This window comes from Chiloscyllium plagiosum, chromosome 9 (genome assembly GCF_004010195.1).
Source record: "Chiloscyllium plagiosum isolate BGI_BamShark_2017 chromosome 9, ASM401019v2, whole genome shotgun sequence".
Taxonomy (NCBI): Eukaryota; Metazoa; Chordata; class Chondrichthyes; order Orectolobiformes; family Hemiscylliidae; genus Chiloscyllium; species Chiloscyllium plagiosum.
Window position 1 is genome coordinate 25,746,938 of NC_057718.1, and position 26,624 is coordinate 25,773,561.

At 42.6% G+C, this 26,624-nt stretch overlaps 1 protein-coding gene across 1 annotated transcript in view; it reads left to right on the forward strand.

The window, feature by feature from the left end:
- Window positions 1-26,624, forward strand: part of LOC122552709 (ALK tyrosine kinase receptor-like) — a 1,052,914-nt gene that overhangs the window by 217,988 nt on the left and 808,302 nt on the right. The window contains exon 2 of the mRNA XM_043695597.1: window positions 26,370-26,489. The gene's annotated coding sequence lies outside the window, so the exon portion shown is untranslated. The remainder of the gene's footprint in view (window positions 1-26,369; window positions 26,490-26,624) is intronic.

The following is a 26,624-nucleotide window of genomic DNA, read 5'->3' on the forward strand; positions in this document are numbered from 1 at the left end:
GGTTGAATTTGAATGCAGGTTAGAGGATTAAGGCAGGCTTCTTGGTAGTGTGGAGGAACAGAGGGATCTTGGGGTCCATGGCCATAGATCCCTCAAAATTGCCACCCAAGTTGATAGGGTTGGTAAGAAGTCATATGGTGTGTTGGCTTTTGTTAGCAAGGGTACTGAGTTTAAAAGCTGCGAGGTTGAGCTGCAGCTCTATGAAACCCTAGTTAGACCCCACACTTGGAATATTGTGTTCAGTTCTCATTGTTTCATTATAGGAAGGATGTAGAAGCTTTAGAGAGGGTACAGAGGAGATTTACCAGGATCCTGCTTAGACTGGAGGGCATGTCTTATGAAGAAAAGTTGAGGGAGCTAGGGCTTTTCCCATTGGAGAGAAGAAGAATGAGAGGTAACTTGATAGAGGTGTACAAGTAGTAAGAGGCATAGACATAGATAGAATGGATAGTCAGAACCTTTTCCCAGGGTGGAAATGGCTATCATGAGAAGGCATAATTTTAAGGTGATTGAAGGAAGGTTTAAGGGAGATGTCAGAGGTCGGTTCTTTATACAGAGAGTGGTGGGTGTGGAATGGACTGCTGGCGGTGGTAGTAGAGTCAGATACATTAGGAACATTTAACTGACTCTTGGATGGGCACAGGGAAGATAGTAAAATGAAGGATATGTAGGTTAGTTGGATCTTAGAATAGGCTAAAAGGTCAGCACAACATCAAGGGCCAAAGGGCCTGTACTGTGCTGTACTGTTCTATGTTCTGCAGGTAGGCCAATAGGTTGGCAGTCAGCAAAGGACCCGAACATTTAAGTCTGCCCAGGATCTCACCAGGGCCAAGCTGGCAGAGCCTGGTAAAGAATGGGGTGGAAGAATAGATGTGGTAGAGTTGGTATGGTAGCACAAGGTAGGTGTGTGGAGGCAAACTGTGAGGGGAGATATCTCTGATTGGCATGAGCCATTCCTTCCTTTGTAGGCAGAAGTAAACCTATGGGGATGGCATCGCTTCCCCCTGCTCAGTGACAGTGTCAGTGGAGTGAGGCCCTTAGTTGGATAGGTGACACACCAGATGTATCTCCCCATTGTTTCTGGTTGGTTTGGGATGGGAGGGCCAGGACATCATTCTTGCCTGTGGGTTGCCTATAGATTTCAGCCTGTTAGCCAAAAAGTGGTGAAAACAGATTTTACTAATTATCTTATCCATTGCAGTTTTCATCTAAAATTATTTCATACAAGAATAAATGTCAAAGTTGCTATTGTCTAGGTTTGGTGGAAAAGTTAACCTTGTACTATCGCAGCTCTGCTCTGGACCGAAGCTTGCACACCTACCATCTTCTAAGAGGCAGAATCTGTACGATAATCAGGTTAACTGTGTCAGTCTCTAAAATCATATGGATTATTTGAGAATTTTTGAGCAGCTTTCAGAACTAATGCTGAAATGAAAAGTAAGTCCTGTTCCAGTGGCGATTGTTTGATGCCTGGAGTAAATGACATTCTAGGTGACTTCGTCCTATCCCAGGCAGAGGGTTAAAATAATATCTGAATACAACCCACAACACTCCCGTCAGGTGACAGTCTGTGTGGAGTTTGCACATTCTCCCTGTGTCTGCATGGGTTCCCTACAAGTGCTCTGATTTCCTCCCACAGTCCAAAGATGTGCAAGTTAGGTGAAATGGCATACTTAATCGCCCATAGTGTTAGGTGCATTAGTCGGGGTAAATGTTGGGAAATGAGTCTGGGTGGGTACTCTTTGGAGGGTCGGTGTGGACTTGTTGGGCTGAAGAGCCTGTTTCCACACTGTAGGGAATCTAATCTAATCTAAAATACTTTCATTGTCCGGATTTTTAGCCTACAGTTTTCAGGGACTCTTTTGGGGGAGAAACTGGTCTATATTAGCGACATGAAACCATCTGGGCAGCTAATTTTTCATTGGCTGTTTTTAAGTTCCCATTGATATTGCCAAAATTCTTCATGTTGAAGAAAGTAAAATTGATGGTGAGTCTAAGAGACAAGTCTCCACCGAGAGTTTGAAATACAGATCTGTGAGCTTCATTAACAAGGAGATTGGGTGCGGTAAACAGTCAAGTCCCTATTTGACTTGAGCCTATTTTATATTGCTGACTTGGACCAGTCCATTCCCTTTAGGGCTACTTGTCATGTGAATTGCTGTTTCACGTGAATTTTTCTCCAAGATAAGCTGTCGCTGTATAAAATGAAAAATACATTGATTTTTGTTGTGGAAGTATGAGTTTTCACAGAGAGAAAAAAACTTTTTTTTTTGAATCCACATTGGTATTCAGGACTGATATTGCTCTGAGCTGTCTGAGATTTGGTATATGTTTTGTATGTAAGTGAGGGAGTAGATGAAAAGAGACAGTCTCTGCCAGATCTAGCCTTAGAGTGACAGCCTGTATGATGACAGAACACTTCATCCCTGAGCTAGATGAAGTAAATTATCCAGCTTCTTTTTTGAAAAAAAAATTGTCTACTAGTTAGACAATGCTACTGGGAGACTGTTCAAGGTGCCTTTATTGCATAGCTCAAGCTGCCTACCTTGAATCTATGCACTACAGGGATAGAGAGATGTCAGCTGATGTTGCAGCATGTTTCATTGAAGCTACTGTATAAATTTTTTTTTTATATACTAATCTGAGGAGTGGATGTAAAGTCATGAATCTTCAAAACTGAATCACAGTATAATCTACAATAGACACAATCACTGTTCAGATTGGATTTTTATGGAACATTTAAGAAGTACAATACTTATTTATTGACTGCCAATCACTAAGTATTTCTCTCCTGCTGGGAGAATGGGAAGACGTGATCCTTGAGTTTGTTTGTAAGCCTTGTCTACCTTGGATTGTAAACAGGAGTATGAGCTCAAGCAAGTAAGAACACTGTGTCCCCTTGGAGTAACAAGCCAGTTATAGCAGTGCCAGATTGTGTTGCAAACGCTGATCTCCTGCCCCATGATATCTGGCTTCTGTTCTGCTCCGTGATACTCCTTCATTAGCTGTTTCGGTTTCCAATTCATAACTTGATGCTTTGTTTTCTGCTTCGGAAATGGTCTCTTGAATTGGGAACTATTGTTGAGAATTCCTGGTCTTCTGGATTGCATGCAAGTTGGGAGTTGCTACATCCAACATGGGACACAGAGCCGAGTAGTAGGTTGGGTCAGGAGTCTGAGTAAGCAATAAGAATGTTTAGAATGAGGCAATGTGACAGGGCAAGTCTGTGATTTGGGAGAGTGTTCGGGTGTCTTTCTTAAGGAGAAGAGCTAAGATACATGTGGACTTGTCACACATGAAACTTTAATCTGCCACTCTCCTGCACTTTAGCTAGCTGCAGGAAATGTGTTGGGTGTGGAGCAAAGCAGAAATCAAACCAGGAATTGTTCTGTTCCATCTGATTGAGAGCACAATCTCTCACACATGCAGGTTGTAAATAAGAGAAAGAGAACTGTAAAGATCAACAAGAAATTAGAGAAAAACTACAGCAATGGGAAAAGTGAATAAAAGAGTAGAGGGAAGAATACTTTTAGTAACACTTAACCATCCCATGTAATCTAAGTGACAGAGAGAAGAAAGTGAGGACTGCAGAGGCTGGAGATCAGAGTTGAGAGTGTGGTGCTGGAAAAGCACAGCAGGTCAGGCAGCATCCGAGAGGCAGGTGAAATGATGTTTCGGGCATAAGTCCTTCATCAGGAATAAGAGAATAAGATTCTCCTGCTTCTCAGATTCTGCCTGACCTGCTATCTAAGTGACAGACATAGATTGATAGGTTTATGTTTTTGAGGTGTAGCTATTTAGACCTGTCCAAAAATGATGTTCCGTCAGGCATCACTAAAGTTGAAAAGGTTGGGAATAAGATAACAGTAATCAGAAAGTATGCTGCAACATAATGTTTTAGAAACTTGTAAATGATGGGCAAATTGTTTGATATTTCTAAAAATCATGGAAAATAGTTGGTTAATCTAAGAAGTGGTGCAATGTTTTTATTTGCTTAGTGACAACAAAAATTGGTGGAAGAATATATTGGATTTTAGGAACTTCAATACAGAACAAAAAGATCTAATGAGTATAATAATATTGACTCTCTCCTCATTGAAGAAGAAAAGTACATCCAAGAATAGAAACCAGTCCACAGGCCCAACATAGTCAGAATGGGCTTTGTCCAAAACAACTTGTCTTCAAGTTGTTTGCTTCTGTAGTGCATGTGTGTGGAGTGAAGAAATTGGTATAAGACGGTTAAGAGAAAGAAAATAAACGAACCAATCCATTAGATTTTCCAAACATCATGGTGGTGAAAATCATTAGATTTTCTTGTCCTTCCTCACTAACTCCTAATTTTAGCTAATCCATTAACTACTTATTTAGGAAAGGAATTTGTGCCTTGAAACAATTTCTTATTTTGTTATTTAGTTTTATTTCACAGTCTGGTTTCTTTATTTTGACTGCTGCAGCCCCATCTGTGATCCCAATCATACTCTGCGTCATCCAACCACACAAATGGTGAGCGGTATAAAATAGAAAACGCTGGAGAAATTCATCAAGTCTGGCACATATGTGGAGAAGGAAACAGAGTTAATGTTTTGAGTCTGATATGACTCTTCTTCAGAACTTCAGCATTCACAAAATTTTATTTTAGTGCTGAGTGATACTTAAGTTCACACTAATGATGTCAGAAGTCACACGAGACCAGGCTACAGTCCAACAGTTTATTTGAAATCACAAGTTTTTGGAGATTGCTCCTTTGTCAGGTGAAGTGAAGGGAAGCGCACAGGCACAGAATTTGTAGGCAGAACAATCAAAAGATCGTACAAATGGTGTGAGTGGAGTGTTGACAGGATGAATAACAAGTCTCTGCAGGTGATCAGAAGTGTCAACGGTGTGAGTTAAGTGTCACTAGCTGAATAGTAAGTGAAGGGATGACATATGATCTGATTAATTGAGACAGAGAGATAATTACAAAAAATTAAAAATAAGACGGTGCAGAAGACAAACCAAATTGCTGTAATAACATGATAGAACATAGAATGTAGAATGATACAGTGCAGAACAGGCCCATCGGCCCTCGATATTGTGCCGACCTGTGAACTGATCTAAGCCCTTACACTATCCCATCATCTTCCATGTATTGTTAAGGACCGCTTAAATGCCCTTAATGTGGCTGAGTTACCTGCATTGGCAGGTAGGGCATTCCACATCCTTACCACTCACTGAGTAAATAACCTACCTCTGACATCTGTCTTAAATCTATCACCCCTCAATTTGCCGCTATGCCCCCTCGTACAAGCTGATCTCATCATCCTCGGAAAAAGAGTCTCACTGTCTACCCTATCTAATCATCTGATCATCTTCTAATCTCTATTAAATCCCCTCTTAGCCTTCTTCTCTCAGACTCAAGTCCCTCAGCCTTTCCTCATAAGACCTTCCCTCCAGCCCAGGCAACATCCTTATAAATCTCCTCTGCACCTTTTCTAATGCTTCCACATGCTTCCTATAATAGAGTGACCAGAACTGTACACAATATTCCAAGTGAAGCTGCACTAGCGTTTTGTACAGTTGCAACATGACATCATGGTTCCAGAACTCAATCCCTCTACCAATAAAATCTAACACACCATTTGCTTTCTTAACAGCATTATGAATCTGGGTGGCAACTTTCAGGGTTCTAGTACATGGACTCCAAGATCCCTCTGTACATCCACTCTACCAAGAATCTTTCCTTTGACCCGATATTCTGCCTTCCTGTTATTCTTCCCAAAGTGAATCACCTGACATTTATCTGCACTGACTCCATTTGCCACCTCTTAGACCAATTCTGCAGTTTATCCAAGTCCCCTGCAACCTGCAACATTCTTCCACACTGTCCACCACTCCACTGACTTTAGTGTCATCTACAAACTTACTAACCCATCCACCTATACCTGCGTCCAAGTCATTGATAAAAATGACAAATATCCGTGGTCCCAAAACAGATCCTTGTGGCACACCACTAGTTACCGAACTCCAGGCTGAATATTTTCCATCAACCACCACTTACTGCTTTCTTTTAGAAAGCCAGTTTCTAATCCAAAATTGCTAAATCACCCTCAATCCCATGTCTCTGCATTTTCTCCAAAAGCCTACCATGTGGAACCTTATCAAAGGCTTTACTGAAGTCCATGTATACCATGACAACTGCCCTACTCTCATCTACATGCTTGGTCACCTTCTCAAAAAACTCAGTGAGATTTGTGAGACACGACTTGCCCTTGACGAAACCATGTTGACTATCTGAAATCAAATTGTTGCTTGCCTAATAGCCCATATTTCCACTTCTCCTCTACAATACACTCCTTTTCCTGAGTGAAAGCTGATGAGAAATGTTCGTTTAGCTCCTCTCCAATCTCCTCAGTGTCCATACTCAACTTCCCACTTCTGTCTTTGACTGGTCCTATTCCTACCCTAATCATCCTTTTATCCCTCACATACCTACAGAAAGCTTTTGGGTTTTCCTTTATTCGACCTGCTAAAGACTGCTCATGTCCCCTCCTTGGTCTTCTTAACTCTCTCTTTAATTCCTTCCTGGCTAATTTGTAACTCTCCATCGCCTCATCTGAACCACCTCATCTCAATGTCACATAAGCTTCCCTCTTCCACTTAACAAGAGATACAATTTCTTTAGTAAACCACAGTTCCCTTATCACTTCCTCCCTTCCTGACAGGGACATACCTATCAAGGACATGCAATATCAATTCCTTAAACCAGCTCCACATTTCCATTGTCCCCATCCCCTGCATTTTGCTACCCCATTCTAGGCCTCCTAAGTCTTGCCTAATCGCATTATAATTGCCTTCCCCCATCTATGTCTCTTGCCCTGTGGCATGTACCTATCCCTTTCCATTGCTAAACTAAATGTAACCAAATTATGGTCACTCTCTCCAAAGTGCTCACCTACCACTAAATCAAACATCTGGCCTGGTTCATTACCAAATACCAGATCCAGTTTGGCCTCCCTTTTTGTCGGCCCTTCGACGTACTGTGTCAGGAAACCCTCCTGCACACATTGGACAAAAACGAGTCCATCCGACGTACTAGAGTTATCGCATTTCCAGTCAATGTTGGGGAAGTTTAAATCCCCCTGTTCCTTTCACTCCTGCCCAGAATAATTTTGTCAATTCTCTCTTCCACCTGCCTGGAACTTTGCAGAGGACGATAAAAAAACTCCAAGCAGTGTGACCTCTCCTCTCCTGTTTCTAACCTCAGTCCATCCCACCTCAATAGATGAGTCCTCATCAATAGTTCTTTCAGCCACTGTTATACTGTCCTTGATGAACAAAACCACACCTCCCCCTCTTTTACCACCTTCCCTGATCTTGATGAAAGATCTAAACCCTGGAACCTGCAATATCCATTCCTGACCCTGCTCTATCCATGTCTCCGAAATGGCCAATACATCGAAGTCCCAGGTACCTATCCATGCTGCAAGCTCACCTATCTTATTCTGGATACATCTGGCGTTGAAGTAGACACACTTCAAACCAGCTTGCTGTCTGCCAGCACACTTCTGCGACCATGAAATCCTGTCCATATCCTCCCTACTCACATCCTCCTGTGAACTGGAACTACACCTCAGGTTCCCATCCCCCTGCTGAGCTAGTTTAAACCCATCCTTCCCACTTAGGATATTAGTAGCCCTCTGGTTCAAGTGAAGACCGTGTTGTTTGTAGAGGTCCCACTTTCCTCAGAATGAGCTGCAATTATCCATATATTTGAAACCCTCTGTCCTGCACCAGCCCTGCAGCCACATGTTCAGCTGATATCTCTCCCTGTTCCTCACTTCACTATCACGTGGCACAGGTAACAAACCAGAGTGAACAACACTATTTGTTCTAGTTTTCAGCTTCCACTCTAGCTCCCTGAAATCCTGTCATACATCCCTATCCCTCTTTCCAACTACCTCGTTGATACCTATGTGAACCACGACTTGGGGCTGGTTACCCTCTCCCTCAGGACACCAAAGGCATGATCCGAGACATCACAGATCCTGGCACCTGGGAGGCAACACACCAACCGTGAGTCTCCTTTGTTCCCAACAAACCTTCTATCTGACCCTCTAACTATTGAGTCCCCAATGATAAACACTCTCCTCCTTTCTCCCCTTCCCTTCTGTTCAACAGGGACAGACTCCATACCAGAGACCTGCACCTCAGTGCATTCCCCTGCTAAGTCATCCCCCCCAGCAGTATCCAAAACTGTATTCTTGTTTTTCAGGTGAACGACCAGAGGGGATCCCTGCACTGACTGTTGTTTCCCCCTTCTAACAGTTACCTAGCTTTCTTCGTGCCTAGGAGAAACTACTTCCTGGTAACTCTTATCTATCACAGACTCCGCCTCCCGAATAATCTGAAATTCATCCAGTTCCCACTCTAGTTCCCTAACGTGGTTTTACGAGGAGCAAGAGTTGGGTGCACTTCTAAGATGTACCTGGATGGGACACTAATGGCGTCTCTCACCTCAAACATCATGTAGGAGGAACATTCCTCTCCCTGCACTGCCATCCCTGCTCGTCCCCTTATCAGAAAGTAAAAAAAGAGAAGCTTACCTGATTTGTCCCTGATGTTTAAGGTTAGAGGAGGTGGATGGGTGGGAGGCCCTACAATGGTAGGGTCTCGGGTTTAGAAAACACTCACTTATATAGCTGAGGGGAAATAAAAAGTCCATCCTTTCCCAGAAACCTCTACTTTCTGATGTCAGATGTAAAGATTTAAATTAGTTACTCACCTTTCCTGGTAAGCCACTAGTCCAAGCTCCCGCTCTTCCTGCTGCTGAAAACAGCAATGGAGAGCTCCAAAATTCGAGGTAAGGTTTTAAACATTTAAATTAGTGACTCACCTTCCTTGGCAGGCCCCTCCTCCAAGCTTCCCCTCTTCTTGCTGCTGAAAACAGAAATAGGTATGAGTCCGCTCTGACCGAGGTGACAAGTAATCTGAAACTGTACAAATTAATTAAGGTGGAAAAGTTAGTTTAGATAACCCTAAACATGTTAAGGAAGCCATCCCCTATGGCCAAGCCCTGCATATGCACAGGATCTGCTCAGATGAAAGGAAGGTGATGGACAACTATAGATGCTGAAAGACGCCCTCATAAAATCCTGATCCAATGCACAATTCATTGATTGCTAGTTCTGACATGCCACAGTGAAAAACTGCAATGACCTCCTCGGAAGGTAGATGCAAGACACAAACCCTTCCACAGCCATGTTCCACAGCCTTCAACATGTCATTGATGATGACAATCATTTTGCCAAGAGGAGCCCTAAGCCTCCACTTCTCACCTTCAAACAACAGCCAAACCTTATACAGATCATTATTTGCAGCAAACTCCCCAGCCTTCAGGACAACATCGACCACAACACCACACAACCCTGTTATGCCACCTTCTGCAAGACATGCCAAATCATTTACATGGACACTACGATCAGACATGGGAACAGCACCCACCATGTACACAGCACATACTCATGTGCCTCAGCTAATCTTGTCTACCTCATGCGCTGCAGGCAAGGATGTTCCAAGGCAAGATATATAGGCGAGACCAAACAGATGCTATGACAACGGATGAATGGACACCGCACATAATCACCAGACAGGAATGTTTCCTCCCAGTTGGGGAACACTTCAGCAGTCAGTCTCTGATCTTTGGGTAAGCATCTTCCAAGGCAGCCTTCGAGATACACGACAAGCAGAATCACCAGCAGAAACCGATAGCCAAACTCTGTACCCATGAAGACGGCCTCAAGCATGATCTTGGGTTCATGTCAGGCTACATCTGGCCCCACCACACTACTGTATCTGTAAAATCTTCCTTACTGTTCTGTTTTGATATCGTCATCTTGATAACTCGTAATGATTTCTCTATTGAATTAGTTTGCAAAGTTTTGGACTTCTTGTTACTTTGGTTAGACTCTCACATTCTTTTACTTATCATGTTATCCCAGCCATTTGGCTTGTCTCGAGCATCATCTTATTTTTAACATTTCATAATTATCTCTCCACCTCAATTAATCGGATCATAAATCCTCCCTTCACTTGCTATTCAGCTGTTGACACTCCACTCACACCATTTGTAAATCTTTTGATCTCTCTGTCTATAAATTCTGTGCCTGTGTGCTTCTTTTCACTTCACCTGACAAAGCATGCCAAAGGCTTGTGATTTCAAATAAACCTGTTGGACTAAAACCTGGCGTTGTGTGACTTCCGACCTTGTCCACCCCAGTCCAAAACCGGCACCACCAAATCATTCATAATGATTGAAGTAGAGTCATAAAGATGTACAGCACGGAAACAGACCCTTCTGTCTAACTAACCCTTGCCGATCACATATTCCACGTTAATCTAGTCCCATTTGCCAGCATTTGGCCCAAATCCCTTGAAGCCCTTCCAATTCACATACCCATCCAGATACCTTTTAAATATAATTGTACCAGCTTCCACCACCTCCACTGGCAGCTCATTCCATTCACGCACCACTCTCTGCATGAAAATGTTTCCCCTCAGATTCCTTTTAAATCTTTCCCCTCCCACTTTAAACCTATGGCCTCTAGTTTTGGACTACACTACCCTGAAGAAAATACCTTGACTATTCACTCTATCCATGATTTTATAAACTTATATAAGATCACCCCTCAGCCTCTGATGCTCCAGGGAAAATAGCCCCAGCCTGTTTAACCTCTCCCTATAGCTCAAACACTCCAATTCTGAATCAACTTTAATTCCATTTTCTTCGTGGTGGTGAACTAAAAATATTGGTGCTTTCATTGATGCTGTAGAATGTATTACAGCTGGGGCTTGTGTAGCTAAGGACTGGTGCTCACCTGTGCAGAATTCTAGGATCCCAGAATTAAACACTGGTCATATCCGAGAGGGTAAAAAGAGATCCAGAGCTCCCAATTTTGATTGCTGTCTAGTGACCCAACAGGGAATAAGTGATTGTTGTTTTCTGATGAGGACAAGATCAGACTTCATTGTGGCTAAATTGTCTACATTCCTGCAACAATGCAGTCAGTGAGCTGTTGGGACACTGCCTGTGTATGTGGGAACATTAGCTAACATGGACCACTCTTCCGGAGAACAGGGAAGAAAACAGGTGGGGAGACAGATTGTTAAAAGCATAATGAACACACTCACATACACACACACAAAAAGAGTAGATGACATTAGCAGAAATCACTGTCTTTATGACTGAATGGATTAGTTCTGCACTGAATCACAGAAGTTTGAGTTGTTGATGCAATGCCATGGTTTTTTGTTATTGCTGTCTAAATTGAATTCTTTGAGCCCTGACGTCTGGTAGTTCTCGATGGAGGAATCTTACAGTGAGAGTCTGGAGATCTGAAATTGGCTCCATTATGAAGGGTCAATGTATTTAACTGCTGCACTAAACAGATGAAGGGTGAGGAAAAACAAAAGGGACAAAAGCTTTCACTGTAAGACCCACAGTAAAATGTGATTTAGTAAAATAGCCATGAAGCCAACAGATGGAAATTGTTCCTATGTGGAGCTTGAATGGTTCATTGTAAGCAGGTGGAACATAGAGATATTCTTTGGACATAAATTCAGAAAGCATACAGACGGTAGCATAGAAAAACATGCAATCATTGCAAAAATGAGTTCTGAGAAAACAACTTCACAGTTGCATTTTCATTTTTCAAGAAATTTTTGACCATTGACAAATAAAGTACAAGACTATATTGTCTTCACACATTCCCATCCTGCAAGTGCTTTCCTCAAAGTAGTCCTTGGTTGTTCTTGCATTTTCAAGCTGGTAAAAGGTAGATCGGGATGTTACTCATGCCACCCTACACATGGACAGCACAGAGGTGGAACGAGTGGAGAGTGTCAAACTCCTGGGAATAGTCATCCACAACAAGCTTTCTTGGACTCCTCATGTGAATGCATTGGTTACAAAGACCCAACAATGTCTCTTCTTCAACAGGCAGCTGACGAAGTTTAGCATGATGGCGAATACCCCTTGCCAAATTTTATAGTTGTGCCATCGAGTGCATTCTGTCTGGATGTATCACTACCTGGTATGGCAACTGTACCATTCAAGATTGGAGACGGTTACAGAGAGTGGTGAACTCGGCCCGGACAATCACAATGGCCAACCTCCCATCTAAAGAATCCATCTACCAGGCCCACTGTCAAGGAAAGGCTGCCAGCATTCTCATCTACCAGGCCCACTGTCAAGGAAAGGCTGCCAGCATTCTCACAGATCCAACCCACCCTGGCAATGCCTTTCTACAACCTCTACCATCGGGGAGAAGGTACAGAAGCCTGAACACACACTAGCCGATTTTGTAACAGTTTCTACCCTACTGTTGTTAGAATACAGAATGGACTCACAAACTCTTAACATTTGCCTGTACTTGTGTTTTTGCTTTTTTTACTGTTTACCTATTATTTACTTATTTATGCTACTTAACTATGTGATCTGCCTGTTTTGCTCATAAGACAAAGTTTTCACTGTCCCTCGGTACATATTGACAATAAATTCAATTCAATTCAATTCATTTCAGACATGGGCAATTTTGCCTGGAAATTGACAGGTGATAGAGGTGGATAAGCCATTGCCTCAGACTATCCTTAAATTACTTCCTCTCCATTCTGCATGCAGTAAGGATCCACCTTCCTCCCTATTGTTTGGTGGCTTCCCTCTGGCGGCTGTTGTACAATGTAATGGTACTGAGAGGTTTAAAATTTAAGACTGCAATATGTTCAACACTGTATGACAATGTCAGAGGGACCTGGGTGGGAAAGGCAGATCATCTTACCATCTCAAAGAGGACCGACCTGTTGCCCTAGATCACCTCAGGTTCATGGTAACAATGGCTAGCTAATGTACGTTCTACTGGATTGGTATCATACTATAGTAAATGAATAGTTTTTTGAATGAACACGTGTTCCATCACTCAGCCCTCACAACAACCTTGTGTCATATTTGTTTACAAATTCAGAAGACGATATTATTACGCCCTTTGAACAAATAGCTTAATTAAATGATGACTTCTCGCATCAGAAGTTCAGAAGGTCATCAATTTTTCCAACTGCGATTACATTTTGCAGACATAGGTTGTGATGTTTAATCAAACTTACTTTGCATAGTTTCATACCAGCAGCTTTATAAAAGGTTAAATTTACATCTCTATTTTACCATTGTGGAACATAGGCACTGTGCCAGGAGTGTCTGTAAAGTGGGATAGAAGATTGGAACGGAAATGATCAGTGACCTATCTTCTGTTGTGTATCTTGAGCCAAGTTTTGGAAGGAAGTATCATTGCTTGACTATGAATAATGTGTGTGTTGGACAAACATGATGTCAACAAGAGGACACGGAGAAAGAAGCAATTTATCAAAACAAGTAATCACTGTGCTAGCTAATTTAATTTATCAAAGGTCTTATGTATAGACCGAGCTTCAGATGTGTGGGTAGTACACATAATGCATCAGACTGTTCTGACTGGGGTAGCTATCTCAGGAAGTAATCAGAAAACACTTTGCCACAATATACTTCCTTCATCGTCTCTCAGCAGGACACTTTCAAACTCCTGTGATTGCTTGAAGAAATGTTACAATTTTGATAAAAGTTATGATGAGGGTACTGCAGCAATTGCAAGTGCTAGAGGTACAGTGACCTTCAAGTGAACTTGTAACTAGGACTCGTGGACAGAATGGTAACTGTTGCTTGTTGCCAGGCTTGGGGTTTCCAGGCAATTATGTTTTTTAAAATCTTTTATTAGTTAATTGATATTTATTCACTAATAATATGAATGTACAGTTATATTAGTGCCAGCTAAGCCCCTGGATGATGGTCCAGTTAAAGTGTTGCAGACATTACTGATTTCAGCATGCACAGACACTCACAAAGGTCAACAGCATGCCTGTATTGTTGCTGGTATACCACTACACAGTAAGTCTTCATTAGTTCAGTGGTCATTTTCTTGTCATACCAGTATTGAACAGTGGGTGTTGCTAGTGCAGGTTTCTGAAATAATATTTCTGCCTCAGCCTGCTTTTTAATTAGCATGTAATCCCTTACTTGGATTTCATTTCAAAGATTCCATTTATTTAAATGAGTACACAAATAAGAGAAAGGAGAGAAAATAATAATACATTTACCAGATGACACCAAGTGGATAATTTACATACACACTGGTATTATTGATAATGTGATACATGTTTTAACCGTTAAGCAAATTGTTCTGTGAAGGTTTTGCCCTTAAGTGAATCCCAGATAGCTATTTATAACAGGTTAGCAATCATTATTTGTGACATTGGGTTATAAATGATTGTATGTTTTTCTGTCTGTCTCCTTTCACCTGCAGCCATCTGTCTCATGAACTGCTGACTGTTTGCATCTTGTTGTTGAATCCTTTGTTCAGTGAACCTGGAATAGTCTGCCCAAGCCACTAGCCTAAGCAATAGTTATGGAGATCATATCACCTCTACAGTGTGGAAGCAGGCCATTCAGCCCATCGATTCCACACCGACCCTAAGAGCATCCCATCCATCTCTGTCTCTGTAACCCTGCATTTCCCATGGCTAATCCACTTAGCCTGAACACCCTTGGGCACGATGGGCAATTTAGCATGACCAATCCACCCAACCTGCAGATCTTTGGATTGTGAGAGAAAACAGAAGCACCCAGAGAAATTCCCACGCAGACACAGGGAGAATGTGCAAACTCCACACGGACAGTCGCCCAAGGTAAAAACAATGACTGCAGATGCTGGAAACCAGAGTTTAGATTAGAGTGGTGCTGGAAAAACACAGTTCAGTCAGCATCCAAGGAGCAGTAAAATCGACATTTCGGGCAAAAGCCCTTCATCAGGTATACGCCCAAGTGTGGAATGCTATCTGGGTCCCTGCACTCTGAGGCAGCAGTGGTAATCCAGGCTTCCCAGATCATACAGCTCCCCCTCTTGAACCCATCCTCAGTTGGGACCAAAGCAATGTGGAACACCATGTGTAGTATCAGTTTTACTGAAGGATTTTCAGGCAAGATGACAATGTCAGCCATCATCCCAGTTTTAGATTGCACTCCAGATTTTGGGTTAGAGTGTATTACCTTTCCTTTAAACTTTGTGAGCTATAAAGCAGTGGGTCTGTTTGGTCACAGTTGGAAATTCAGATCAAGATACACCAGAGTACATGCACTGAACAGTGAGCCACTATGCTGCCTCTTTGAGAGCCAAATTCCTCTGGATTCTTCAGAAACTTTAATTTTGTGGATGCAAGGGACACAGTTTCCATGTGCCACCACTAGGAGGCAGAGCTGCAGCCTTGTAATTGGAGGGACCATGTACTGACAGGGAAGTCATGATTTGGAGATGCTGGTGTTGGACTGGGGTGTACAAAGTTAAAAATCACACAACACCAGGTTATAGCCCAACAGGTTTAATTGGAAGCACGCTAGCTTCAAAAGCTAGTGTGCTTCCAATTAAACCTGTTGGACTATAACCTGGTGTTGTGTGATTTTTAACTCTGACAGGGAAGGACTTAGATGTTTTATTGTCCATATCACCTTGCGATGAGCCAGTGGTATGAGAAACACATTGGCACACTAAAAGCAAGAACTAGACTACCTTTATTTACTCATGCTCAAATCTCAACACATTAAAATGTTGAACACAGAACTGCTGTTTATTACTCTGATCCTACATTATTACATCTTATTTGTGGAGTTGCCCTGAGAATTCCTTGCTGTCTCACTTCAGACACCATGCCCTGAACCATCATTGGCATAAATGATTCCCATGTTGATCCATAGTTATTGTGAGCATGGTACCGCGATGGTGTCCTGTTGTCCTTTTAGGCTGGCTGAACAGGAAACTTTCCCATCCTTACTACCTGCTATTGTTATATGTTGGAAAGATATACAAGTTGATACCCAGTCTGCCTGGTTATGTAATAATGACATCTTCCTTGGTCATCAAGTCATATAGGTGGGCCTTGATCCCAGACCTTCTGACTCAGAGACAGGAGTACTAGCCTGTGTGACAATACCTCCCTGAGGTATGCCTATATATCAATCAGATTCAATGTCAAACACTAAAATAAGCATTTTAATGGAAGAGCATGCTAAAATCGCTGTAGAAACTAATGGCAAAAGAGAAATAACTGATGTTTGACCTGAAACCACTTTAAATGTGCTACTGTTAATGTCAAGAAATGGAGTCTAAGGGAATCTCAGTTTTATTATGGCATCTAAAAGCATCCACAAAGATGTTTACTCAGGAAACTGAGGAAACAAAGCCCTTGACAAACCTCAGCAAAACGGCAATAATCTTTTGGAGCTAATGAACAGCCAAAATATAAACACATTTTTATAGTTAAACACCAACAGTCTGCTTATGTCGATCTATTTGATGAAAACCTTTGATAGATGAAAACAGAAGGAAAACTAGATTTTAGGGTTTAGGATGTCATGTTGCAGCTTTAGAGGACATTGGTGTGGCAACTTTTGGACTACAGCGTGCAATTCTTGTTGCCTTGTGGTAAGAAGGATGTAGTTAAACTAGGAAGGGTAGAGAAAAAATTTACAAAGATAAATGTTGCTAGGATTGGAGTGTTTGAGTTATAAGGAGAGGCTGAATAAGCTTAAATGTTTTTCTCTGGAGTGTTGGAGGTTGAGGGGTGACCGTATTGAGGTTTATAAAATCATGAGGGACTCAGAAAGGATGAATAGCTGAGATCTTTTTTTCTAGATGTAACAGAGTCCAGATCTAAAGGGTATAGGTTTAAGGTGGGACGGGGAAGATTTAAAAGAGACCTGAGGCACAACTTTTTCACACTGAGGGTGCTTCGTGTATGGAATGATCTGCCAGAGGAAGTGGTAGAGGTGGGTACAATTATCACTTTTTAAAAGTTCATCAATAACAAAGGTTTAGAGGGATATGAACCAAGCACAGACAAGTGGGACTCGTTAAGTTTAGTACTCACTGATATGTCTGCATAACTTCTACCTCATATGTCAGGTCTATTTTAGAACTCAGTGGCATTACTTACTCAGATTCTCTATTCCATGCTTCATCTTGGATCATGCTGGATTGATGGGTCGAATGGCCTTCCTTTAATTACACTGAGGTGCCAAGGCTGCTGTGGATTACCATTTGTTGCTGTTGAACGTGATCCTCAAATTTGAAATGTTTGTAGGATTTGTGGTTGTAATGGTAACTGCCCATGGTCCTTTCTTGGTATCTACCTACAAGCAGCTTGGAGAAAGAAAGAGAGAGAAAAAGAAAGAAACTTCAAATTCAGTGAGGTAGTTTTAAATGAATTTCCTGTTTTATACACAATTGTGGGAGGTAATTTTGCACAGCAAGGTACCATAAGCCTTCATTGGTCAGAACATTGAGTAGAGGAGTTGGGATGTCATGTTGTGGCTGTGCAGGATGTTGATAAGGCCACTTTTAGAATGTAGCGAACAATCCTGGCTGCCCTTCAATTAGAAAAGGTTTTGTTAAACTTTAGAGGATGCAGAAGAAATTCAGAAGGATGGTGCTGGGACTGTGGGGTTTGAGCTATAGGGAGAGACTGAATAGGCTGGGGCTGTTTTTCCTGGAGTGTTGGAGAGAGACTGAATAGGCTGGGGCTGTTTTTCCTGGAGTGTTGGAGGCGGAGGGGTGACCTTATAGAGGTTTGTGAAATCATGAGGGGTATAGACAGGGTGAATCGCCAAGGTCTTTTTCCAAGGGTGGGCATGTCAAAAACTAGTGGGCATAGGTTTAAGGTGAGAGGGGAAAGATTTAAAAGGGACCTGAAGGTAACCTTTTCACACAGAGGGTGGTGGGTGCATGGAAGGGTTACCAGAGGAAGTGGGGTAGGCTGGTACGTTACAATATTTAAAAGGCATGTGGTTGGGTATATGAGTATGAAGGTTAAGAGTGATGCAGGCCAAATGCTGGCAAATGGGACGAGGTCAGATTGAGATGTCTGGTCAGCGTGAACGAGTGGATTGAAGGGTCTGTTTCCGTGCTGTAGAACTATGGCTCTTTGGAGACCTGGTCAGCATGGACAAGCTGGACCAAAGGATCAGTTTCTGTTCTGTATGACTCTAGGAATAATTCATGAGCTACGAAGCTTTCCTTCAGCATAATAGCTGTCCCTACCAAAATTTCATCACAATACAACTGAGCCCTCAGAATCCCACCGCTGCATTTAGCAGCAACAATTAAACAGCAACAGTTTCCCCAGCAATACAGGAGAGCTACTGTTGCCAGGAGAGCTATGGTTGCATTTAGCAGGAATAAATAAACAGCAGCAATTTTTTTTCCCCTGCAGCACTGATTGTGATAATTAAACATTAGCGGAGTTACTGTTGCATTTAGCAGCAACAATTAAAGAGCAGGTTTTTTTTACCCTGCAATGCTGACTGTGCTAATTAAACAGCAGTTCTCCCTGCAACACTACGATAATCAAACAACAGTCTCCCCTGCAAAACTCACTGCAATAATAAAGCATCAGGAGAACCATTGTACCTTTTGGCACTAACAATTGAACAGCCACACTTTTTCCCTGTAACACTGACTGCAATAATTAAACAGCATGCAGTAACAATTAAAATGTAGTTTTCCCCGCAACGCTGATGGTGATAATTAAACAGAAGTTTTCCCTGCAGCACTGAGTGCAATAATAAAACAATAACGGCTTTCCCTGCAGGCCAACTATGATTATAAAACAACTGCAGTTTTTCCTGCAACACTGACTGCCGTAATGAAATGGCAGCATTTATTGCGAACACCACCATCGATTGAATGCAATGTGTGTGCACGTGCAGAAACACAACATTGCAGAGCAACATCACTACACAGCGATGGAATAGCAACAGTAACTACTTGTCACAAATAAGGCGCTACTGATATAATCACATTGGTTGAGTAGGGAGATAGGTGACTGAGGAATTTCAATATGGAGAAGTGCGAGATGATGTATTTTTGTACAAAGACCATAGAGAGACAACATGCAATAAAGGTGCTGTTCTAAATGGTGTGCTAGAGCAGAGAGACCTCAGTGTATACATACATAAGTCATTTCAGATGGCAGGGTACATAGAGAGCTGTTGATAAAGCAAACAGTATTCACAAACAAAAACAGAAATTGTTGGAAACGTTCAGCAGGTCTGGCAGAGTCTTTGGAGAGAAATCAAGGTTAAAGTTTTGGGTTAAATGATCCTTCCAGTATTCACAACTTCATAAATAGAGGCATAGATGACAAAAGCAACAAGGCTGTGATGAATCTGTATAAGCCACATGTTAGACCTCAGCTAGAGTATTATCAAGAATGTAGTGCTGGAAAAGTATAGCAGGTCAGGCAGCATCCGAGGAGCAGGAGAATCGGCATGTTGGGCATAAGCCCTTCATCAGGAATGAGGCTTGTGGGTCAGGGGGCTGAGAGATAAATGGGAGGGCGGTGGGGCTGTATGAAAAGGTAGCTGGGAATGTGATAGGTGGATGAAGATGAGGGAGAAGGTGATAGGTCAGAGAGGGGAGTGATGGACAGGTCTGGAAGGCGGTGCCAAGGTGAAGGCTTAGGACTGGGATAATGTGGGGGGAGGGGACATGAGGAAACTGTTGAAATCCACACTTATCCCATATGGTTGGAGGGTCCCAAGGTGGAATATGAGGCATTCCTCCACCAGGCGTCGGGTGGGTGGTTTGGCAGTGGAGGAGGTCCAGGGCCTGCATGTCCTTGATGGAGTGGCAGGGGGAGTTAAAGTGTTCAGGCCCAGGGAGGGTTGGTGGGTACGGGTGTCCCAGAGATGTTCTCTGAAACAATCCGGAAGAAAGCATCCTGTCTCCCCGATGTAGAGAAGACCACACCAGGTGCAACGGATGCAGTAGATGACATTGGTAGAGGTGCAGGTAAATTTCTGACTGATATGGAAAGATCCCTTGGGGCCTCGGACAGAGTTGAGGGGAGTGGTGTGGGTGCAGGTTTTGCACTTCCTGCGGTGGCAGGGAAAGGTGCCAGGAGTGGACCGGCACCGGAGTTACACTGGCACCACCCCCCACCTGTTCCTCCGTACATCGATGACTATATCGGTGCCACCTCGTGCTCCCATCAAAAGTTCATCAACTTTACCAACACCTTCCACCCTGACCTAAAATTCACCTGGACCATTTCGGAAACATCTCTCCCCTTCCTGGATCTCTTCATCACCGTCTCTAGCGTCTGACTAACCACAGACATATATTACAAGCCAACTGACTCCCACAGCTACCTAGACGACACCTCCTCCTGCCTTATCTCCTGTAGAAATGCCATCCCTTATTCCCAATTCCTCCATCTCTGCTGCATGTGTTCCAAGGATGACCAATTCCACCGCAGAAACTCCTAGAAGGCCTCCTTCTTCCACAATCACAACTTCCCTTCCCATGTGGTTGACGATGTCCCCCAGTGTATTTCCTCCACTTCACGCACCACCGCCCTTGAACCCCACCCCTCCCAACGCAACAAAGACAGAATCCCCCTAGTCTCACCTTCCACCCCCCAACCTCCGCATGCAACTCATCATCCTCCACCACTTCCAAATGGACCCAACCACCAGAGGTATATTTCCCTCCCCACCCTATCAGCGTTCCAAAAAGACCATTCCCTCTGTAACTCCCTCATCAGGTCCATGCCCTCCACCAGCCCACACCCTACTCCTGGCACCATTCCCTGCCACCGCAGGAAGTGCAAACCCGGCACCTACACCGCTCCCCTCACCTCTGTCCAAGGCCCCGAGGCACATCCGTCAGAAATTTACCTGTACCTGTACCAATGTCATCTCCTGCATCCTTTGCACTCTCCTCTACATCAGGAAGACAAGACGCCTTCTTGTGGATCGTTTCAGAGAACATCTCTGGGACGCCCGCACCCACCAACCCCACCGCCCCATGGCTGATCACTTCAACTCCCTCTCCCACTCCGTCAAGGACATGCAGGCCCTGGGCCTCCTCCATCGTCAAACCCGTAACACCCTACGCCTGGAGGAGGAACGCCTCATATTCTTCCTTGGGACCCTGCAACCACACGAGATAAATTCCTCATTCCTCCCCCACACATTATCCCAGTCCCAAGCCACCACCTTGGCACCACCCTCCAGACCTGTCCATCACTCCCCCCTCTGACCTATCACCTTCTCCCTCACCTTCATCCACCTATCACATTCCCAGCTACCTATCCCACCACCCTCCCATTTATCTCTCAGCCCCCCCGACGCACAAGCCTTATTCCTGAAGAAGGGTTTATGCCCAAAATGTCGAGTTTCCTGTTCCTCGGATGCTGCTTGACCTGCTGTGCTTTTGCAGCACTACACTCTTGACTCCGATCCCCAGTACCTGCAGTCCTCACTTTTTCCTAGCTGGAGTATTGTGTATAGTTCTGGATGCCACATGATAAGAAGGACTTGAATGTATTGGAGAGAGTCCAGAAGATGTTTAAGAGAATGAATCGAAGAATGACATACATCAGTCATGAGGCAAGATTGGAGAAGTTGAGATTGTTTTCCTTGGAGGAGAAGGCTAAAAAGAAATTGGAAAGAAGTTTCCAAAATCACGAGAGATCCAGACTGACTGGATGGTGAGAAACTGTTCTCACTCATAAATGGATTGATAACCAGAGGGTACAGTCTTAAAGTGTTTTGCAAAAGAAATAAATGCAAGATAGAAAGTAGCTTTTTCACACAGTGTGCATTGAGGGTATGGAATGCACTGCCTGGAATTGTGGTGGAAGCAGGTTCAACTGAGGCATTCGAGAGGGCACTGGATGGTTATTTAAATAGAAACCATGTGCAGAGTTATGGGGAAACAGCAGTGGGATGGTACAAAATTAACATTTTCAGAGTTAGCGTAGACAGAATGGGCCAAATGACCTCCTTCTGCCCTGGAACAATTCTGTTAATCACAAGGATTACATCGTGAGGCTTCCCTTTTTTTGAGCAGCCACTTTCTTCCCATCCCGTTTTCTCGGCCTGCTGTAGCAGCAACAATCAAACCCCAGCTCTTGCTGCAGCACTGCCTGCAATAGTTAAACTGCAGCAGAGATCCTGCAATACTGACTGTGATGAATAAATAGCAGCAATTTTTCCTGCAACACAGACTGCAATAATTAAAGTGTCCATGCAATACTGATTAAATTAGATTAGATTCCCTACAGTGTGGACACAGGCCCTTCAGCCCAACAAGTCCACACCAACCCTCCGAAGAGCTACCCAACCAGACCGACCTCCCTCTAACTATGCACCTAACATTATGGGCAATTTAGCATGGCCAATTCACTTGCCCCGCACATCTTTGGATTGTGGGAGGAAACCGAAGCATCCGGAGGAAACCCACGCAGACATGGGGAGAATGTGCAAACTCTACACAGACAGTTGCCTGAGGCTGGAATCGAACCTGGGATCCTGGTTGTTAGAAACGAAAATCGCTTCTCAATAATCGCTCTAGACAAATTCAGGAAAACAAAGTTTTATTAACAAGTCAAGTCTGCAGAGTCGGGCACCCTTAAAGAAAAGGCGCGCTGAGGCTTACAAAGTCTCCATTATATATAGGACAAGTCCCTCCTCTCCTTGGCTCCAACAAGCCATGAGGTTCACATTCTTAAAAACATCATTATTTTTATCACAAAGTCTGCAACAAAAGGCTCCAGAGTCTCCAAAGTTTGTTGTTTTTCTCACCCTGTAGTCTTATCAGTCAAAGGCTTTAATCTGAAACAGATGTCTCAAGTCGTCCTCCCATCCTGGAGTCTTATCAGCCAAGGACTCATCCTTCTCTGCTGTGTGAATGGCTTCATTAATCAAGAGCCTGCTTGTTTTTACTATCGCTCACAAATTGTCAGCATTCTGCACAATTTAAACTACTCTACTTTTGAGTATATAAAATGGTTGTTAGAAAAGAAACAAAGGTTTTGTCTTTTATTATAGATCAGTCTGTGGTCCAGGCACATCTTAAAGTTTAAACCGAAATTACCTCTCACACTGGTGTTGTGAAGCAGCAGTGCTAACCACTGAGCCTGGCTGTGATAAGCAAACAGCTCAAGTTTTTTTTTCTATAACTTTGACTGTGGTAATTAAGCAATAGGATTTTTTCTCCACAACAGATATCACAAGAGCCGAACAGCAGGGGCTTGGCTGCAGGACACAGTCAAACAGAAACTGATTCCAGATTTCCCTGTAGCAGGGCATCTAATAGGGCATCTGTCATTAGTTAGACTTGTCCCTACACCCTACAGCACTAACAATTTTAAAATACAGTAGCGCCTCGACATACGAATGACCCCGTTCACGAACAAATCGGTTTACGAACAGGATTGTACGTAAAAGTTTGCTTCAACGTATGTACGAAATTCAAGGTACGACCGAAAGTACGAACACAAAAAGCCCGTGTGCGACCATGTGGTATCATTGTTCTGATTTGCTACGCGCTTGTTGAACGCAAAAGCTCTCGGACCCCGCGTGATCTCATTCAGTTTGTCTTTGGCACGTACGGTGTGAACAGTGTTCGTTGCTACGTCCATGCATTCTTACACTGTCCGAACAATGGGAAAAATTGATTCAGTTCGCAAACTTTTCGGTTCGCGAACCGGGTCCCGGAATGGATTAAGTTCGTAAATCGAGGCGCAACTGTATATAAAATGTTGCTGATAATTGTGCAGGAGGCATCTGAACAGCCAACAGAGAATCTCCTGAACCAACCGATTATGGGGGGGTTAAGAAATAAACACCACAAGGTCAAAGAAGGAGAGTGATTTAAAAAGAGACGATTTCAGCGACGGTTGCTACTAACTTAAAAATCAAACTCACAAAACCATCAGTGTGGCAAGATCTTTAATTTTACAGATACACTCAACAGCAGGAATGCTACCCACTGCCTCACAACAGCTGCTGGAAATGCCATATATCCATCAATTTCATAGTCACGGGCTAAAGCAGGCATTTTTAAACAGGGAGAAAACAAAATAGCTGCAGAAACTGTGAGAAAAACAGAAACAGTTCACATTTGATCTGAAGCTACATTAAATATGTTAATGATGGGATATGCAGTCTAAAGGAGTCTTTTTTTCCTGTGGCACCTGAATGTAGCCACAGAGACTTGTACTCAGGAAACTCAGGATGTAAAGGCCTTGGCAAACCTTAGCAACACTAGTAATTCTTTGCAGCTAAGGCACAAGCCAAATGTAAACAGATCCTTGTGGTTAAACACCAGCAGACAAGTTATGTTGATCCAATTGATTAAAAGCTTCTACATCTGAAAACAGAAGGAAGAGAGAGATAATATATACAGATTTTTGGAAAAATTAATTCATGAGCTACTGCCTCTTCCCAAAGCTAAGAAAAAAATCTGTCATGACTGAAATTTCAACTTAGCACAGCTGAGTAGCTGCAGAATCCTGGCAGCATAAACTGTGATAATTGAAGTGCAGCGGAATGCCTGCAGCATTAAGTGTGATAATTAAACTGTAGCAGAACACCCGCAGCATTAACTGCAATAATTAAACTGCAGCAGAATGCCTGCAACATTAAATGCAATTATTAAACTGCAACAAGTCCCTGCAGCATAAACTGCAATAATTAAACTGCAGCAGAAACCATGCACTGCTAACTGTTTTAGGTGTTGAGAAATAAAACAACATTTGTCCTAAATTCTTGTGGAACTCATGCAAAAGTACCAGCATCATTTAGCTTGCCAGTTTATTTTTTGAATAGCACAATTTTGCCGCTCTTTTTGAGACTGGGGTAGCAGAATGGGCAGGTACTCAAAGAAATTCAACCCTGAAATCTCCAAGCCCCATTGTTCACTGGTCAAATATTGATCTATCCACCATCCCTCAGAGCTGATTAATGGCGTAAAAGGGCATTCTATGGTGAAATTCCCTCTAAATTTCTTAGCTGTCGCTGTGAACAAGTAGTTAGATTGAACTACTTGATTGAACTTGGAGAATTCCCTTGACAGCAGCAAGGTCAACAGTCAGATCCACTGGGGTTTAATGCAGCTGCATCCAACCATCACATTGAAGCACTAAGCTGCTGCACTACATAGCTGTACATTTCCTCTTCAATTTGGAAAAAAAAACGTTCACAATTGTCTCCGGCCTAAGCCAAGCAAAATGACTAATTCCAAGACAAGGTTACTAAAACTCTCGCAAATGTCATTTGCCCTTCTATGTCTATCCATTAACTTTCACATTGCCAGAAATCAGATACACATTGTAAGGCAGCAAGGATGGAATTCAGTTAGCAGAGTCATAAATCTAATCAGAACAATTCTTATTAAATTGGATCGAGACAGAATGAGGGTGAAGAAATATTCGCTCAGTAAACTTTGGGTTGGTTGAGTCATAAAAATTCATGAACCTGTAATGTCATATCATCACTTTGATCATAACAATTATTGTTTGCTTTAGTTTAGAGCAGTTTGTTGTATATACTGTCCTACTATAGTCCTTGCCGATTTCTTGTCAACTGGTGCTTCTAAAATATATACATTTTCATTACAAAGTTGTTATCTCCAAACTTCTTGTCAATGATTTGGTGAAGCATAGTAACTTTGCTTTCTCATATCTAAGATGTAAAGAGAGAACAGCTTTTGATGTTGGTTGATGTATCATTGTAAAAAATGCCTTGTAGCGTTACAGAATGAAAATTATTTGAAGCATGACTTGGAAAGACTAGAGCGACAATGTACTTCAGCTATCAGATTGGTGATGACATGAGTTGACAGCTACTTACTAAGTAGCAATGGGTAAAATAACTGATTCATCAATACCTTAGGAAGCAAGAGGTGAAACGTTCTTACAAGGGCTTTCACATCGGTAACTCTTCAAAGCTCAAACTAAAGAAGATTGTTTAGCGCTAAAGGAATTAAACCTTGCAGGAAAGAGGTTGGGGAGATTGTATTAAATGCTAACGGTTAGCAGGGCATCCTGGGAAGCAATGCCATTCTTGCAGCAACAGCTTTATTTAGGATAGCACATGCTACAAGTTTGGTCTAAGATACCATATACTGTAGGATCTTGCAGGTAACACGTTTGAAGTAAATTAGTCCAATCTGAATTCAGACTATCTCAGGCTATTGCTGTGCCGTTACAATGGTTTGCATATTCATTATTGAGGATGGAGTCTATAATTGAGATGCCACATTACTTTGAAATCTTACACCTTAAAACAAAGTCAGAAGGGACTTAACCTGACAAAGGAGTAGCGCTCTGAAAGCTTGTGATTTCAAATAAACCTGTTGGACTAAAACCTGGTGTCATGTGACTTCTGACTTTGTCCACCTCAGTTCAACATCAGCACCTCCACACCATTGACCTTAAAATAATGCCAATTATGTCACTTGTGTTTGCAGCTATTGGAGTACCACAATCAGAAGGAAATGGATGGATTTTAAATAATAGTCCAGCTACTTGGAACTTCACTTGGCTGCTAAAAGATGATACACCTTTGTCTACATATCAAAGACCATATGGTGAGTAGCTTCTCAAACAAGTAACACTGAGCATTTTTATTGAATAAGCAACATTTGTGCTGCTAAATGTAAAGAAATATTGTTTTGAGAAAGTATCTTAGAAGTCTCCAGCAAAACAATATCAATTCTAATGAT